The 18878-nt window shown below is 42.4% G+C and overlaps 1 protein-coding gene and 1 long non-coding RNA gene across 3 annotated transcripts in view; one reads left to right on the forward strand and one right to left on the reverse strand.

The window, feature by feature from the left end:
• GRIP2 (glutamate receptor interacting protein 2) overlaps window positions 1-18878 on the reverse strand; it is a 402651-nt gene that overhangs the window by 174374 nt on the left and 209399 nt on the right. The window lies entirely within an intron of this gene.
• On the forward strand, window positions 983-17162 carry LOC140497441 (uncharacterized). Its single transcript, XR_011964689.1, has 2 exons — window positions 983-1219; window positions 16914-17162. It is a non-coding gene; the product is annotated as an uncharacterized lncRNA (long non-coding RNA).

An 18878-nucleotide genomic window follows, 5' to 3' on the forward strand; every position in this document is an offset into this window, starting at 1 on the left:
AAGTATAAAACGACCCCTGCTTTGAACTCATGGGGCAAGGATATGGGAAGCTGTGCCCTCTGCTGCCATGGAAAAACAAGGGTCCTGTCCTTACTGGCTCACTTGTACTCTGATCTTGAATGAACTGTGTGGATGGGGTAAGAGGAAGAACTTTGGTGATTTCCTCTGAATTCAGTCACAAAGGATAATGACTCAACAGCAGATGTGCTCCGAATAACAGATCTTCATCTCAAAGCTCCTGTGTCTGGAAATCTCTTGTAAACAGGGAGACTTCAAGGGCTTCTGCCTGTCCTTCAAGGTGGGTGGCTCTCCATAGAAGAAAGAACATGGATTTGTAGTTAGAATATCTGAGTCTGGGCTACTAGGTGACTCAGTGGATAGAGCGCTGGGCCAAGAGTCAAGAAGACTCATCTTCCTGAGTTCAAATCTGGTCTCAGATACTTACTAATTGTGTGACCATGGGCAAGTCACCTAATTCTGTTGCCTTAGTTTTCCCATCTGTTGAATGAGTTGGAGAAGGAAATAGCAAACCAATCCTGTATCTCTGCCAAGAAAATCCCAAATGGGGCCATGAAGAGTCACACACAACTGAAAAATAACAAAAAACAATACATTGAATTCGAGTCCCAGTTCTCACTGGTTACATGACCTTGGGCAAATTACTCCCTTCTTAATCCAAGGTTTATAAAATGAGGGGATTGTACTAGACTAATGTCACTTTGATCTCTACAGTGAATCATCGTCAGAATGAGGTTCTCTTCTTGTCATAACATCTGTATGACAGGATACATGAAAAATCTGTATTTTCGTGAGTACTGTGGTACTATATCTTATTAGATTGTTAAATTTATTTACCATATTTTATAATGAACGTGTTATGTTTATTTACTGTTTTATAATGAACATGTTATGTTTATTTACTGTTTTATAATGAACATGTTATAGGATATTTATTTACTATGTTCCAGGCACTGTGCTAAGAACGAGAGATACAAAGATACATGGTCCCTGCCCTCAGGGAACTTACATTCTAATGGGAGAGATAACAAGAAAGTAACTAAGGACACATAGAACTTTGAATACCAATTGTCAGTGCAGGGATAGAGAGCCAGTTTGAAGGCACAGAAACTGGAGAGCCCATCTTGGGTGTGGTCCAGAACAGCAAACAAGACTGGACCTGAGTTCCTGGAAGAGAGTTAAGAATACAAAATCTGGAAAGGTAAGAAGGGACCATATTATGAAGAGTTTTAAATGACTAATAGAGAACTTCACACTTGATCCTGGGAGTAATAGGGAGCCACTAGAGTGTATTGAAAGGGGAGGGGTGGTGATAGGGACCAGTCTAGACTTGAGGAAAAACCCTTTGGCAGGTGAGTGGAATATGGATTGGTGAGGTGAGGCTTGAGTTAGGGAAACCAATGATAAGACAATAGCAAAGGTGATGGTGAGGAGGGTCTGAATTAGGGCTTGACTGTGATGAGTTGAGAGTAAGGGACATTTCCAAGTTCAAGTCCTCAAGGTCATGTCCCATGAGGGTCAGGTGAATGTTTAGCCATGAATCAGGGGATGTTTAACCTGGAGCAGAGAAGATTGGGGTGTGTGTGTGTGTGTGTGTGGGTATGTGTGTGTGTGTGTGTGTGTGTGTGTGTGTGTGTGGCATCATGTCTGTCCTCAAAGTATCCAAAGGGCAGTCAGTAGAAGAGGATAGGTCTGTTCTTTCTTGGCCCCAGAAAGCAAATTAGGAACAAGGGGCAGAAGTTAAAAGGGGGCAAATCTCACCCTGATGTAACAAAAAACTTCCTAGCAATTAGAGAGAAGCAAAAGTGTAGCAGGCTGCCTCTCCAAGGAGAGAGTTTGCTCTAACCTGATGTCTTTGAGCTGGATGACCATTCTCAGGCATGCTGATGGCCTGTGAGGCCCCTTCCAGGTCTGACATTCTGGTAATTCTAAGGTCCCTTCTAGTTTTAAATCCTATGATCCTCAGAGGGCTCTAGTCTGACACCATCATTTGACAGGCTGCAACTCAGAGAGAGCTATTGCTTTGTCCAAGGTCACACAGCAAATCCTTGGCAGAGCTGGGATCAGAAGAACCCAAGTCTTTTGACTTGCATACCCTTTCTACTCTACTCTGTTGCCTGGGAGGTGATTTTTAAATACTTTGAACAAGACTTAATTACTGCCTGATTGGGGAAGTCTTGGATAAGCAAGGGAGATCACAGAGCAGTTTAATCTTGAACTTTCCCTGCCAGCCGAATCTGGGGCACAAGAGAAGCAGCCAGGGTTAATTAGGTAAACTTGCCCAGATCCCCTGGAGTGCCAGGAGGCCAGCTTCATTTGATAAAGAATGAACCAAAAGTCAACAGTAATCAGATTGTACTTCCCTCCTCCTCCCCTTAACTTTTTTTGGGGGGAGGGAAATAAATAGAAATGTAATCTTCTCTGGTCCTGGGTTTGCCATTGACTTGCTCGACCTCCCCTTGACATCCAGGAAATTCAGCATGGACTTAAGGCCTCCCTTTCTTTTTCTCTTTCATGGATAAACAGAGACTCCATCTGCTTTGGAGGTCACTGCAGGGTCTTAGAGGACACTGCGGGGTCCCTCTGGCCTCCAACAGCATGAATAGAAGCCTCTGAATTCAGGCCTCTGGAATTCCTCAGAGGATTTTGTTGCCTAGACATGCTTTCTCTGACTACCCAAAGAAAGGCGACTGAACCCAGGCACACCCAGATTAATGTGGGTAATTGGTTCTGGGAAAAGAAGAAGTTCTATGACCTGGAGACATATGGCAGATATGTGAATTTGGCAAGACGAATTTTATAGAAGGATTTGCTTACAATATGTTAGAGGCATTATTTTAAAACAAAACTGGGGTAAAGTCCTACAGGAGCTACCTATCAGTGTTGCTTTCATTCAGTGTTGCTCAGGGGAAGAAATGCAAAATTTGTAGTCAGGGGACCTGGATTCGGATTCTGGTTTTAACACTTACTGCCTGTAGGCAAATTATGGGCCTTGGAATCAGGAAGACCTGAATTCAAATCCATCCTCAGATACCTATTAGCTGTCTGACCCTGGGCAAGCTAATGAAATTCTTTTGACCTCAGTTTCCTTATCTGTAAAATGGAGATAATAATACCTATCAGGGTTGTTGTAAGAAGCAAATGAGATAATATTTGTAAAGTGCCTCGCACAGTACCTGGTACATAGAAAAATGCCATATAAAATGTTAGTTATTATTCTTGTTGTTCTTACTTGTGGTGGGGCCCATCCTGCCTGTTTCTCCACCTACAGCTCTAGGTATATGATTGTATAACTCTGGAAGTAGATTCTGTAAACTCTGATCACACTTACCCCAGCATTGAATTCCACCTTACACACTTATTAGACCTGTGTCCCTAAGCAAGACACTCTTCAGGTCTTAGTTTCCTCATATATAAAAGAAGAGATTGGACTCAAGGACCTCATAGGAAGAAGGAACACAATCCCAAGCAGAAAGTATCAAAAGTACATCACAAGACAACATCAGCTGCTTTGCAGCATCAGAGGTACAAGCTGTCCTGGTTACATGTGCTCCAGTCACATGTCCCTATGTGGTCTCCATCCATATGCCCAGGATGTAGGTTTTAACTACATCCCCTTCCTGAACATTCTCTGTATGATGTGCATAGCTTCCACTGATACTCAGTAACCTTTGGCAAGTGTGCCTGTGTGTACGGGAGAAACTTTTTAAATCAATTTTAATTTTAATTTAATATCATTTGCTCTAAACTAATCTATCCCTCCTGGTTGGTATGCTATGATTTTGATTGGATGCTGATCCATCAAATGCTTCACACCTAGTTTTTCTAGGTGTCTGAGGGTAAAGAAAACCTTGGTTGTCATACTGTGAGTGCAAAACACTATATAGCCATAAATCTCCATATGTGTATGTTTGTCCTTTGTTGCTGAAGAAGGCCATGCCATCAGAGAAACAATGATATGATTTGCACTTGACTTTGTTTTGAATGAGGGAGGGCTGTATAGGTCACCAGCCTCACTTCTCCAGAGCCATCTGAATCGAGTGACCAGATATTCATCAGGATGACTAGAGAGGACCCAAGATGAGGCAATTGGGGTTAAGTGACTTGCCCAAGGTCACACAGCTAGTGAGTGTCAATTGTCTGAGGTGAGATTTGAACTCAGGTCCTCCTGACTCCTGCTCTATCCACTGCACCACCTAGCTGCCCCTAAATCTCCATATAACTACTGATAAGATACTAAGGAGAGCTTCTGCTTTACATTGGAGTCATACCCCAGCACCATCTTCACTTATAAAAGTTTATTTCTTAAAAGTCAAAGATATATTTGATCTTGGCTTCATCTTATCTACCCTAACTCAGCCTTGAAAGTCATATCTGGGAGGGGAGAGGGCCTCCCTCCCGGGTACACTGTAAGTCAGGAAGTAGAAACCTTCAGATAAATCACTTCCTGTCTCTCTTGGTTCTGGTTTTTCTATTTTTAAAAAGAGGGGTTTTCTTAGATGACTTCTAAGATCTCTCTCATTTTTACTTTCTATAGCTCCATGTGTCATGTGCTACCTAGCGCCTCCTTCCTCTTGTCCTCCCCCCTCTAGATATCGAAGCCTTGGATAGTGGCCCCCTTCAGTCCAATAAAGCCTAGATTCCAACCCTGCTAATCCCCCATTCCAGGGCTGCATGAGGGCAACCATCCAAAGGTCAGCCTGATATCCAAGGGCACAGCTGCCAGCATCCCATTGTGTGCACGGCCAACCAACTTGGTTGCTGCTTCCAGCCTCCTCCTGCCTTATCAGAGCACGCTGGGCTCTGGAGAGACTGCATATTCTGTAATCAGTAATACAACTAGTGCCCTGGGCTGCTTAAAAAAGTCAGCATAGATTTGCTTAGACAGAATCCCAAATATTATGGGGATGTATTCATGAAGGGGCTTGAGAGGATGAACATGATAATGAAAATGATGATAACTCACATTTACAGTACATTCAGCCTTAAAATCATAGAATATTCGAGCTGGAAGGGACCAGAAAAGATATCTCTCTAACTTGCTCATTTGGCTGATAGGGGAAGGGACTTGTCTAAGGTCACACAGCACTCCAGGAGCAGAGACTGGATTAGGAGTCAGGTCTCCAGACTACCAGGCCAGAGATCCTTTAAGAAGGATCCAGCCAAGAGAGGGGATCCTCTGCTCTGTCCCTATGCCCTTGTCTGGAAGGTTTTGCACACAAACTGCCGTGAATGTCCAACATGGCTCCAGAGCTGGGGACAGGAGGCTCATGAGCTTCAATAGTCATTTCCCATTTGTTGGTGTGGCTATAGTAGCAGATAAAAAACAAAGACATGACTCTTTCTCACAGGTTTTCCCCAGATTACTGCTTTATAGAAGTTTAGGGTCACCACAGATCAAAGATTCAGAGAACTGGAAGGCATCAGTGAGGTCATCTAGGCCAAACCTCTCATTTTATCATTGAGAAAACTGAGACCAGGAAAGGTGAAGTGACTTTGTTTGAGTGAAGGTCATGGGGAGAGGAAGGAGTTACAGAGCCAGGATTTGATCTGAGGTCTTCTGAATCCAAGTTCATGGCAAGGTTGGGAGGATGATTCAAGGGTTACAATGTACTAGCAAACATGAATCATTCATGGAAGTAAGGGACTTTAGAGCTGGGAGGGACCACAGAGATTTGTTGTTGTTCTTGTTCAATTGTATCTGACTCTTGATGGCTCCATTTGGGGTTTTCTTGACAAAGATACTTTGCCATTTCCTTCTCCAGCTCATTTTACAAATAAGGAAATTGAGGCAAACAGGGTTAAGTGACTTGCCCAGGTTCACACAATTAGTAAGTATCTGAGGTCAGATTTGAACTCCGGTCTTCCTGATTTCAGGCTGGTGCTCTATCCACTGTGCCACCTAGCTGTCCCTCAGAGATTATCTAATCCCATTCCCTCATTTTACAGATGAAGAAAATGAGGTCTAAAGAGGGAAAAATCCTTGCCTAACGTCACACAGATAGTTATTGTCAGATCCAGCACTAGAATCCAGATCTTTTGACTCTTCAGCCTTAATTTAACTAAGTTCTTCAGATATATTATGAGTGAGGGACAGCATAGACTGAGAACCACACATAGGTTCATGACACATCCCAGCTATGTGACCCTGGGTAAGTCACTTAACTGCTGATTGCCCCAGGCAACTCTCCAAGACAATAATTGGAAAGCAAGTACTCCATGATCTCCATTGGTAGAGGGAGTTTCTTCTTGAGACATTCCCTCTCCCACTGAAATCCCAGGTCCATTCATAAAATACATAAAGATATTAAGTCTCCTATTGTGAGGCTGGGCATAATTCATTTTGGAATATAAAGATAAAAAAGTGCTGCAGTCCCTGCCCCCTGGCAATTGCAGTCTACTTGTGGGAATGGGAGATGTAGGGCCCTAGGGAGTAGTGAGGGCAGAGAACAGAGCCAGATTAAACACCCTTGGAAAATTTGAGGAGAGACCCCTTTTCACCTGAGAAAATTGGGAGACTCCAAAGAGACTTCTTCATATGAGTTCCCTCTATATGGGTTGTCTCCTCAAATTAGAGGAGCTAAGTGGATAGAGCACTGAGCTTGGAATCAGGAAGACTCATCTTTGTGAGTTCAAATCTGGCCTCAATCACTTATCAGCTGTGTGACCCTAGGCAGGTCACTTAACCCTGTTTGCCTCAGTTTCCTCATCTGTAAGATGATCTAGAAAAAGAAACGGTAAATTGCTCCAGTATGTCTGCCAAGAGAACCCCAAGTGAGGTCACAAAGAGTTGGCCATGACTGACCAACAACAATGAGCTTCTTGAAATCAGAGACTGCACCTTTTTCTATTTCTATCTCCAGTGCTTGGCACAGAATAGAAACTTTAAAATCTTTTTCCATTCATTCTTCACTCATTCACTTATTCATTCATATGAGGAGGAGAAGAGACCTGTGCTGAACCTTGAAGGAAGAGAAGGAAATCAAAAGGATTTTTTCTACTTGGAAAAAGGAAAGATATTCAGGAAACCTGAGAACTTGGGCACTGATGGAGAAGGCAAGGTGACCTAAAGTTGTTCCTAGGAATAGCAGAAACTAATCACAGAGAAGTTTCTTTTTATAGAGCAGTTAAAGCCATAACAGAAGAAAGGTCACAAGGCTGAGGGTACCTGGTAAAGCTCCTAAAGGGGCCAAAATCACAGGGAATTTTGGGAGTATCCAATTCTAAGTATGATACAGAAGAAGGTGCTAGGATGGAAAGCAGAGGACTCCAGTTCAAATTCTACCTGTGGTCTCTGTCTCCTCAACTGCAAGATAAAGAGATTGGACTAGACATCCTCTGAGGTCCCTTCAAGCTTCAAATCTATGATGATAATAATACTAACATCTTGCCCACTCTTTGCTGGGCACAGTGCTAAATGCTTTACAAATGTTTTCTTCTTTTATCTTCACAACAATCCTTGGAAACATTCCCATTTTACAGATGAGAAAACTGAGGCAGAAAGAAGTTAAGTGAATTGCTTAATGTCATGCAGATAGTTAAGGGTATAAGTGAAGTTGAACTCATGTCTTACTGACTCCAGGCCTGGCATCGATACACTGTGCCACTTAGCTTCCCCATATAATCCTAAGAATTGGAAAGGTATTTCTTCCTTAAGCTTGAATAAACAGGCATCAATTTAATGGTTCAAAGTTATTTTGTATATCGCCCTTTTAAATATAATATGAGGCAATAGTAACTAATATTCATGCCCAGGTTTTTGAAAGAGAAGAGCTAGGTGGTGCAGTGGATATAGTTTAGGGGGCTGGAATCAGGAAGATCTGAGTTCAGATATGGCCTCAGGCATTTACTAGCTAGGTGACCTTGGACAAGTCACTCAACCCTGTTTGCTCAGCTTCCTCATCTGTAAAACGATATAGAGAAGGAAATGCCAAACCATTTCAGTATCCTTGCCAAAAAAAAAAACCCAGATGGGATCATGAAGAGTCAGACATGACTAGAAATGAGTAAACACTAACAACAACAAATTTGAAAGAGGAGTTCTGATCTTGTGGAAGAGTATAATTGAATGAAAATGTGTACAGACTCAATAACAATGCCTATGCAGACCATGGTCAAAGAGCTATGCTCCACCTTGATGAAATTGCTGGCAAAATACTCAGAAAAAGCTGACCTCAATGCAATTAGCCCGTGAACTCAAACCTATAACTTGATGGTAACTTCCAGAGACCCCCAAATTAAAGACATCCTAAAGTGTGTCCACTGAAATCACGCATTAGCAGTCCCAGTCCAGTCAAGTATATTCAATTAATAATTAAGTTAATTTAAATTCACATGCTATGTGCCATGTGGACATGGTGCTGGGTACTGGGGCTTCAGGGAAGAAAACAAAACAGCCCCTACCCTCAAGGCATAGTTCTTCAACTGTGAAGAAACAACACATATACAGATATAAAATGTATCCAAAGTGAATAAAATGTCACTGGAGGAAGAACACTCACAACTCAAGGGATTGAGTGAGACTGCTTCAGCCAAGCCTTGAAGATACCCAGGAATTCAAAGAAGCAGATGTGAACAACCTTCCAGAAATGTTGGACAGTCTATACAAAGGCATAGAGGTGGGAGGTGAAATATTGTGTATGGAGAACCTTAGGTAGGCCAGCTTGGCTGGAATGTAGAATCTGTGAGAAGGAATAATGTGAAATCTGCCTGGGAAGATAGTTTGGAACCAGACTGTGAAGGGCTTTGAATACTAAAATGCAGAGTTTGTCTTAAAGCCTAGGAGTCATTGAAGTTTATTGAGCAGGAGAGTGGCCTGATCAGACCCATATTTTAGGAAGACCTACTCAATGAAAAAGGGCAGCTAATGCCATGAATGCACAATAATGCCTTGGGGAAGTCATTTATCTCTCTGTTTCCCACTTTCTCCATCTGTAAAATAGGTATAATAATCTCTGTTTTGCTCTGCCTACCTCACAGGGTTATTGTGAGGATCAAATGAGGCAAAGTATGCAGAAGAGCTTTGAAAATTATAAAGTCATACATAAATATGAGTTATTATCATTACTGATGTTGTCTATGAACTGGAAGTGGCCTGGGGCAGCCTAGTTTTGGATGTCATGAAGCTACTTTTTTCAGTTGTCACCCATCCATACTGCACAGTGTTCATTTGCATAGTATTCCCCATGATGTTTTGCACTTCCCATTCTATTCTTTCCCGCCCCTTATTCTGCATATGAATTTGAGATGGAATTAATAGCTGAGATGCTCCTTTGAATTGTTCATGATCTGCTTAATGAAGCCACCTCGCATGCTGGAACTCCCCAGCAGGCACCGTCTTCCAGAGGTGCAACACCCACCACTAGATGTCTGAGTTTTGAGGGAGGGTATGCAGCACTTAACTGTCCATGGATTTCCATGCTCCTTCTCTTCCTTTTAAGTCCTCATCATGAATAGAGCCCATCTGGCTACACTCTCAGAGTTGGAAAACTAGAGAGGTGTCAGAGTTCAGAAAGTAACTGCCATCTGAGTGAGAAGAAACTTTAGAGATGATTCACTCATTTTAAGACTGAAGAGGTCTGGTGCCTTGTCATTCTGAGGCTGTGAAGGAGACCTGGAGTCAGGATGACTCAGGTTCAAATTTCCCCTCTAATTTTTAGACTGCTATAGAACATAGACAGATCACTTAACTTCTCTGACACTCAGTTTCTCCATCTGTAAAATGGAAGTAATAATATCTGTAGTGTCAGCCTCTCAGGATTGAAAGTACCGCTAGTGATGATGAATGTGAAGCATTCCAGGAACCTTAAAATCAGGTTCCATAGTTATTATTGTTGCCCAAGACCACATAGCTAGTTGCATGAGGGAAGTTCAAATTCACAGTACAGGACAAAGAGCTCTAGCTTTGCAATCAATTCAATACCTGCCTCTGACCCTCCCTTATTAATTGTTTGACCCTGGGCAAGCTACTTTAACCTCCATTTTTCATTTGTAAAATGAGGGGGTTAGAATAGATGGCTTCCAAGGTCCCTAAATCTATGATCCTACGATCCCGGATTATCTGATGCCAAGACCTGTGCAAAGGTTGGGATATTTGAATGTGACCTTGGATAAATCACTTCATTTCCTCCTTCAGCCTCAATCTTTTCATTTGTAAAATGGGGATAATGATAACAACAACTCTTGGGGTTGTTGTGTGCAATGCGGTGGTATTTGTAAAGCATTTCACAAAACTTAAAGCACTCTTTAAAGGCTAACTATTACTGTTGTTGTTAATAGACTGTAAGGTAGGCTGAAGAGTCAGCCAGCCAGTCAAAGAATGGGGCTGTATGAGACACAGTGGGAGTCAGACATAGAATGGCTGGACAGAGAGCGACCTCATCACAGACATGAAGGAATGTCTGTGTTACATGTATGTGTTTATTATGTTGTACGCTCCTCATTAGAGCGTGAATTCTTTTGCTTCTTTTGCCTCTTTTTGTATTTCAGGGCTTAGCACAGTGCCTGGCAAATACTGTTCTTGTTCAGTCGATTCAGTCATTTCTGACTCTTCATGACCCCATGGACCATACTGTCCAGGGGGCAAAGATACTAGAGTGGTTTGCCATTTCTATCTCAGTTCAGGTTAAGTGACTTGCTCAGGGTCACACAGCTAGTGTCTGAGGAGAGATCTGAATCTCTGAAGATGAGTCTTCCTGACTCTAGGCCCAACACTGTATCCACTAAGCCATCTAGTTGTCCAGTGTCTGGCATAGTAGGCACTTAATAAATGTTTGTTGATTGACTGATTATTGGGGATGGAAGAAGAAGGGCTGTCAGAAAAACAGGAAAATGATACAGCAAGAATGGAGTCTGGTTGGAAGTCAAGACCTAAGGAATATGTCAGATCAGGAGATCAAGTCAATAATAAACAAGATCAAATCATGTCATTGATCTTAAACTCATAACCCTCCAATGGCTCTCCATTTACTTCAAGTTGAAGTTCAAATTCCTTAGTCTAGCATTCAAGACCTTCCACCATCTGGCTCCAATCTGTCTTTGCAGTATTTATCACATTAATGCTTTCCACACAATCCATTTCCCATCCAAACTGGAACCCAATTGTCCCACCTCTATCCTATTAGGAACAACACTGGAGATGGAATCAGAGTGCTTGGGCCAATAGCCTGTCTCTGTTCCTTTAATATAGATCATGTTATCTCTCTGGACTGCAGTTTCTTCCTACTTAGGTGGAAGGACAGAGAAAAAGCTGTCATATCAGAGATCATCTATTCTAATCCCCTCATTTTACACAGAAAGGCACTTAAAGTCAACCAAGACAGAGTAGTCAGAGTAGCAGGTGGACAACCAGGTCAATATCAAGCCAATTGGAAGGAGAGGGTCATCTTGGCATGAGGAGTGGTTGATAGTGGCAGATGCTACTCAGAAGTCAAATAGGATGAAGACTGAGAAAATTGGGTGTCTTTCAGAGAGGTCACTGATGACCCTCAAAAGGATACTCTTTGGTGGAAGTCCTATTTTCCAGGAATAGGTGGAGAGGAAGTGGAGGTAAAGATTGTAAACTATTTATTTCAATCCCTGGGCACCTCTTTTCTATTTCTACTTTAGTTTCCAGTAGTGGAAAGAAAGCTAACTTAGGTATGGCAGAATGGAGGAAGTTTGGGGAGAGTTCCCAATAAGGATAGGGCACAGGTCCCCTGACTGGTGCTGGGGTAGAGTTGTGGGGAGGTCAGGGGATGGGTGATGATATCACAGCATAACGTCACATGACCTTCATTAACATATTGTAAAACCCTGTAGTTAGTGTGTTAAGTGTGGGAGTGTTGGCGTGGGGTAGAGGGTAAAGACAAGACCCATGCTCTGATAGCTGGTTATTAGGAAGAGTCAACTAACTAGAAATAACCCTCTGGAGCTGTTGTTGTTGGTGGTTTTTTTTAAGTCTTGTTACTTTAAATAAATATCAATGTGCATCTATATATACATAAGCATAGTCACTCGCTCATACATTTATATCTATGGGGAAAACTAAGGTTGTTATCTCTCTAGCTGAAAAGCTTTAATTGAAACTGAGTAATCTGTAGCAGGTCCCATATGACTTCGGCCTCCTCAGTGTTCCAGAGATTGCTTTCCCTTGTCTGTTCTCAGGGATCAGCACCACGTTCTGTGAATGGAGGGTGGAGGGGAAAAGAGGGAGGAAGATGTGCAGACTGGGGGCTGCTGTGCCCCACACAGCTGCTGTTTGACTGTGATACTTGGAAGCACGAGTCTGAGTGTGAGAAGGGTGGCTCCTGGATGCTCTAGCCACAGGCTGAATGTCAGTGTACATGCACAATGGGTGCTGGGAAAGTTGCATCTGTTGCATTTGCATCTGTTGTGACAGTAGCAAATGCCATAACTCCCTTGCTAGGGAGTAGAGGATGTTGGGGGAAGGGGAAAGGGGGAAGTTTTTCAAGTGAAAATAGCAGAATCTGCAGGTGAGGACAGCTTTATATATAGGTAGACGATTTTGGAGGTGGTTGGGAGATCTCCATATCCCTCGCCCATTTGAAATTACACCTTAGCACTTCCACTTGGCTTTGATTTCTGATAAATAATACTAGCTGGCATTTAAATAGAACTTTGACTTTTATATGCTAGAACTTAGCACAGTTCTTGGCACATAGTAGGCATTTAATCAATCAATCAATCAATTATTTAGATTACTTGCTGATTCATTATCTTATTTGGGTCTTACAACAGTCCTGTGAGGAAGACAATCTAGGTATCACCATCCCCATTTTTTTAGATGAGGAAACTGAGGCTGGTTTTGAATTTAGGTCTCCCTAAATCCAGCACTCTATCCACTGAGCAACCTAATTATTGTAGCACACCTAGCATCGTGACCATCAAATGTCCCTGGGAAGCCCATGGAACACTCCTTTCCACATTCTCATCACTCAAAGGGGCACATATCTCATATCTCTGTACAGTGGAGGAGATTTGAGAGAGGTAAAATAATGTTACAGATTCTTCCTGGCTCACTACTACCTCTGATGGTAATAACAGAGAAACCTGTAATAGGACATAGTGAGGAAGGCTCCAAAGCCCTTTTCTACCACAAGATGACTCTCTCTGAGGTCTGGGAAGGTTGTCAGCTTTGCTCTCATAGCCCAAGAATGGGTAAGCCAGACAACATTCTCCTCCCCAGGGTTTTGCTCCTCTCAACACAAATATGTAAGAAAACCCTATTGGTTCTGTACCCTAGGGAAATCCCAGGGAGTTATGACCACTCACTCATAGGAACAGAGATAGAATTAACCCTAAGACCACCACCGGTAATGGCAATCCTGTCTCAATCTCCCAAGCCATCAGAAACTCAGTACGATGACCCAGTACAGTAACCAGCTTCCCCAGGATTAGATGGGCCAGTATAATGATCACCAGTGCCTGGTCTGGCTGAAATAGCTCTGTTCATAATGAGCTCCTCTGCAGGTTAATTAACAATAGTTGCCCCAGAGGTGGCTGGTGCCACTGCCAATCACGGATGCATCTACTCCCTGGTATCTTCATTTCCATGTGTTTCCATCCACAGAAGACAAAGCAGCCCTCCCTGACACTAACCTCTGCCTGGAACATCTTCTCCTCCATGCCCCTCCCAACCGCCATTCATCATGCCCCTGCGAAAGGAAATGACTGTTCAATACCTGACTGCTTCACAAAGACTTCCTTGCCTGGATCAGCCCACACGGAGATCTATTATTTCTGGCCTCCCTTTGCACTTAGAGTCACAAAGCAGAGTTTAGCAGTTAACTGCTGAAAATGCACTGTATTTGGAGTCAGAGGAATTCCATTTAAATCATGCCTCTGTAATTACCATCTGCGTGACCTTGGACATGTACCTTTACTCCTTTGGGCCTTAGTTTCCTCATCTGTAAAATGAATTAGTTGGGCCAAGTTGACCTAACTAATCATTTCCAGTTCTAAATTATGCTCTGTGATGACCCTGAGTTTCTATAAAGCAAACATCTGGGAGTAGTGGGTGGGAGAGGAAGGTATGATATGTCAGAAAGTGCCATTTTTTCATCTCTCTTGTCTCCCATCCAATCAAAGTAGAAACAGCAGCAGCAGCAGTAGATGGAAAGATTCCTATGGAAGGTTTTTTTTTAAGCCTCCCATCCCTAGCTCTGTGATTATGTTGGGCATGCACAGCAGTTTGCGAAGGATATCTCTCAGAGGTGGTATATGAACAAGAATGAGTTCTCCCCAATAACTTTCTCTCAAAGGATCTTTGGTCTAGTAATCTGGAGACCTGGGTCCTAATCCAGGTTCTGCTATTGGAATGCTGAGTGACCTTGGGGAGGTAGTTTGTCCTTTCTTAGTTCTTCAAAATGAGCAAGTAAGATTGCATTTCTTTTATGGCCCCTTCTAGTTCTAAGTCTATGATAACGTGTTCTTAGTTTCACTTTGGAAGCTGCTTGGAACCCAACAGTTTTCAGTTTCAGGAGTATAAATAAGCCTTGATTCTTCAGCTATCCCATAAGCTTCTTGAGTATTGAACAGTCTTTAACCTCCCCAGAGGGTCTAGCCCACAGCTGGGTACCCAGAAAAGGCTTCAAAGAGATGTGTTGTGTGAGTGAAAGAGAGAAAGAGTGAGTGAGTGAGTGATAGACCTCACTCCAGTTCTACCATTGATGCGATGAGTGACCTTGAACAAATTCCTTTCCTTTCCTTTTCTTGCCTCATTTCTTCATGGCTACTGGAAGATTGACATCTTAGTCCCTTCCGTTGTTGGCAACTGAGACAAGAAGAGTTAGACAAAAAAATCACAGCCATTGATCAATTCTTACACAATAAGAAATCTCCTGGCAGGGTTTCTGGGTGCAGTCATGGTGAGAATGAGATTGATTCTCTGGAGAACAGGGTGTCATTATTACTAATTAGGGTAATAAATACTATGGGATCAGCATTTGCTAAGGATCAGCTTAACTAAGCAAGATGCTTTAAAAAGATAGAACATTTATCCAGCTCAGAGGGCTAAAACCTGATGTTGCTGAGGGTAAAGGGTTGGGTTCCAAACAGCTTCAATGATCTGGATAAACAGAGGACTTTAGGAAATAGAACCACAGCATCAGGACTGGAAGGGATCTCAGAGGGACTTCAGGACAGCTCCTGAATGTGTGCAGTGTGCAGGGATCACTTCTGTGGCAAACTGAAGTCTGATTAAAGGGAACACTACTCGTTACCCACGACCCACTACCTCTGCAGTAGTCCATTACACTTTGGAATAACTTAGCTATGAGGAAAAAAGGAATAAAAAGGCATTTATTAACCAGCTACTGTGGTATAAAGGACAGCACTGAGATCTGGGGATACAAATAGAAAAGACAGACCATCCTCGCTCTCAAGGACCTCCTGTTCTAATGGCAGAAACTACTCATATAGAAGGTTTTAGCTGCAAGTGACATGGAAAAATACCATGGTTCTTTCATTAAGCTGAAATTTTCTCACTTTGTCTCCACCCCTTTGCTTTCAGGGGTCATCACAGCATCTGGAATGCTGCTCTCATATCATATTTGTGTTTGAATCAAGGTTTACCTCTTCCAGCAAGCTTTCTCTGATCAATTCAGCCCATGGTGATTTACCTCTCTGTGTGTGCATGTATGTGTGTGTGTGTGTGTGTGTGTGTGTTGTCTTTGTGTTTATGTATGTGTTCTCTAGCTGAAATAGGTATTATAGGGGTAGGAACCCTGTCTTCTTATTATTTTTAAAAATTTCCTCCAGGGACTCACACAAACATCTTGCACACAGTGGGTGCTCAATCAACGTCTGTTGATTAATATCTTGGGGTTGCCCACAGAGCAAGGACAGCAGCATAACAGATGACTTAGAGGATACTTGACTTAGATGATCTCATTTGAGCCTTTTGAAATTGTACAAGTGTTATTATCCTCATTTCACAGAGGAGAAAATTGAGGCCAGTAGAGGACAAACATCCTGCCCAAAGTCATAGAGTCAGTTGCAGGGTTAGGAATAGTGAAAAAACTGAAATTATTAAATAGTCCTTAAGGTTGAAGATGCATTATCCTCACAAACAACTCTGAAGTAGATAACAAGGAGAGGGACTGGGCTTATGATTTCACTGCTCTAAGAAACTCCAAAGTGGAGAAACTCCTTCTGTAAACATCATAGGCACCTTCTTTGTGACTTCTGATTTAAGAGAGTTGCTGAGGACACTTAGAAGCTAAGTGACTTGTCCAGGGTCACATGACCAGTATGTGTCGGAGGTAGGACTCGAACCCCCAACTCAGAGACCAGCTTTCTATCTACTCTTGTTGTTATTATTCAGTCATTTTCAGTCATGCCTGACTCTTCATGACCCCATTTGGGGTTTTCTTGGCAAAGATACTGAAGTGGCTCACCATTCCCTTCTCCAGCTCATTTACAGATGGGAAAACTGAGGCAAATGACTTGTGAAGTGACTTGCCCAGGGTCACACAACTAGTAAGTGTCTGAGGTCAGATTTGAACTCAGGAAGAAAAGTCTTTCTGACTTCAAGTCTCACACTCTGTGCTGCCTACCTGGTCCATCTGCGGTACCATTATCATGCTCTAAGCATCATCCGCATTTTGTGGATTTAAAAAGTGAGACACCTCTGTGGAAATTCCTTGCAGTTAGAAGCATCAAAGATTGGAATTTGAAAAGACATTGATCTTCTCCCTGAGAAATAGTACAGTCTGCTGGAAGGGACACAGGATTTGAACTCAAGGCTTAAGACTGCAAGACCAATGTCCCTTCCACTATAAGGCCCGCCTCTCTTTTATTGCTCAAAAATTGGTAGAGGACAAAATATTGTGAATGAGTTGAGATGTAAAACCAAGTCTTATTCCAGGGTTCTCTCTATGATGTCTTTCTCATAGGAATTATTTTTGCTGCTGGAAAATTCTAGAAGATCCCTCAAGCCTTGGACAGATAAGCCATTCTCCCTCATCCAGTCAGAAGATGCAAATGAAAGACAATCAAATAGATGTGAAAGTATCCCAAGCCCTTAAGAGCCCATGGAGGTGTTACGTTGTTCCTAATGTAGCTGTTGTTTTAGAATTACAAACCTGCTGCTAGACCATTGGAATGGAGGTAGAATAACAGTATTTTCTTCTTTCAACTGAAAACAGACCGGAGTACTGTATTTTTTTAACCCAGTTAATTGAAGTTTCTGTTCAGCTGAGGTTTTATTATGACTTGTTTCAATAACAACTACTTTACAAACCTGGACAATATTATATACAAAGCACCTTGCAAATGTCTTCATCTCAACAATTAAAAAAAATCCCAGTTCTTCAGGTATCTATGAGAGAGAAACTGTGCCATTCTGCCATTTTGATGTCTCTAAAAGTACTTATGATCAGACTACTGGATGGCAAAGAGCATTGGAAATGGATCCCCCAGACTAGACCATGGTCTAGGCTTGCTTGTGCCACAAAACACTATTCTAGCCTACATCTAGTTACTTAAGTTCTCTGGGCTCCAGTTTCCTTCTCTGTAAAATGAGAGGGTCAAACTACACCATTCCTAAGGTCTCTTTCAGCTTAGGAAGTCTTCCTTATTAAGACTCTTCCAGTTCAGAGGGTCTATATTGTACAAGGCCTCTCCACAGTGTGACATTTTATTCTAAGGTCCTTCCTAACACCAACACTCTGCATTCTAAGGTCCTTTCTAGTTCTTTTGGCTTTTGTCTTTGCTTTTGGAAATTGGGTGTCCCTGTCTTTCAGGCTGAAAGTATAGTGGGCATTCATGAACTGATTCCAATACTGATCAGCACAGAACTTTTAATGGGTTCTGTTTTACTGATGTGGGTCAGATGACCCCTCTTTAGACAGTTTATTGACCCTCCACTCTCAGGGGCCCACCATAATGGTGCCAGTCTTTGTGCAGGCTTTCAGTGTTAATATACTCAGTACTCCTGAACTATCCACCAGTCTCAGCCTCTCCAACGTCAAGGACTGAAAAGCTGATGCTACCTTGCCTGATGGTTCCTTCTGGTTTTTAACTGTCTGTGTTCTAATGTTTCTTCTAGCTCTGGCATTCTCATCTAAGGTCTTTCTCCACTCTGAAATTCTATGTTTAAGGTCCCTTCCCATTCCAACATTTCCTATTCTAAGATTCCCTTCCAGACTGAATATTTCACATTCTCTAACTCCTTCCAGTTTTATCATTTTGTGTTCTAATGCTTCTTCCAGCTCTGATGTTTCATTCAAAGGTTTTTCTCAGCTCTCCCATTCTGTGTTCTAAGTTCCCTTCCAGTTCAGAAGTTCTATGTGCTCAGAATCTAGGATATGCCGATAACCATGCTGGCTTCCTTGTACCATGTCTGCCAAATAAATAACCCTGTCCTGACCCTACCTCATAAAACAAAAGCAAGCAAAAGCAGCAGTTGGACAATAGCACCACTGTTCATTTCATCCCAATTAATAGACAAACTCCAAGAATAAAAAAAAAAAAAAAAAAAAGCAGAGCTAACAAGTGGTTCCTGAACCTCAGGGGGAAGACAGACATGATATCAGGTGGGCCAATGCCTCCAAAGACAGTTTGGTGCTAGGCAGATGGTGCCCAGGCTTAATTAAGTTTAGTAATGACTGTACATTTTCCCTAATTTGCCCTCATAGTGGTTGGCAGGTTTAATTGGCAAAAGCATTGTTTCCTTCTGCCAGGATAAAAGGTCTCTGAACTAGCAGCCAGCTGGTGATTGGGGCAGTGGAAAGAGTCTTGAGGTCAAGGAGTCAGGAGTTCTGGGGTTGAGTCCCAGCTCTGCCATTCCATGTGCCTCAGTTTCTCCCTCTGTATATAAAATGAAGAGGTTGAATTAGATAGTGATAGCAAAGCCCATA

The sequence above is a fragment of the Notamacropus eugenii genome, chromosome 3 (genome assembly GCF_028372415.1).
Source record: "Notamacropus eugenii isolate mMacEug1 chromosome 3, mMacEug1.pri_v2, whole genome shotgun sequence".
In the NCBI taxonomy this organism is placed as follows: Eukaryota; Metazoa; Chordata; class Mammalia; order Diprotodontia; family Macropodidae; genus Notamacropus; species Notamacropus eugenii.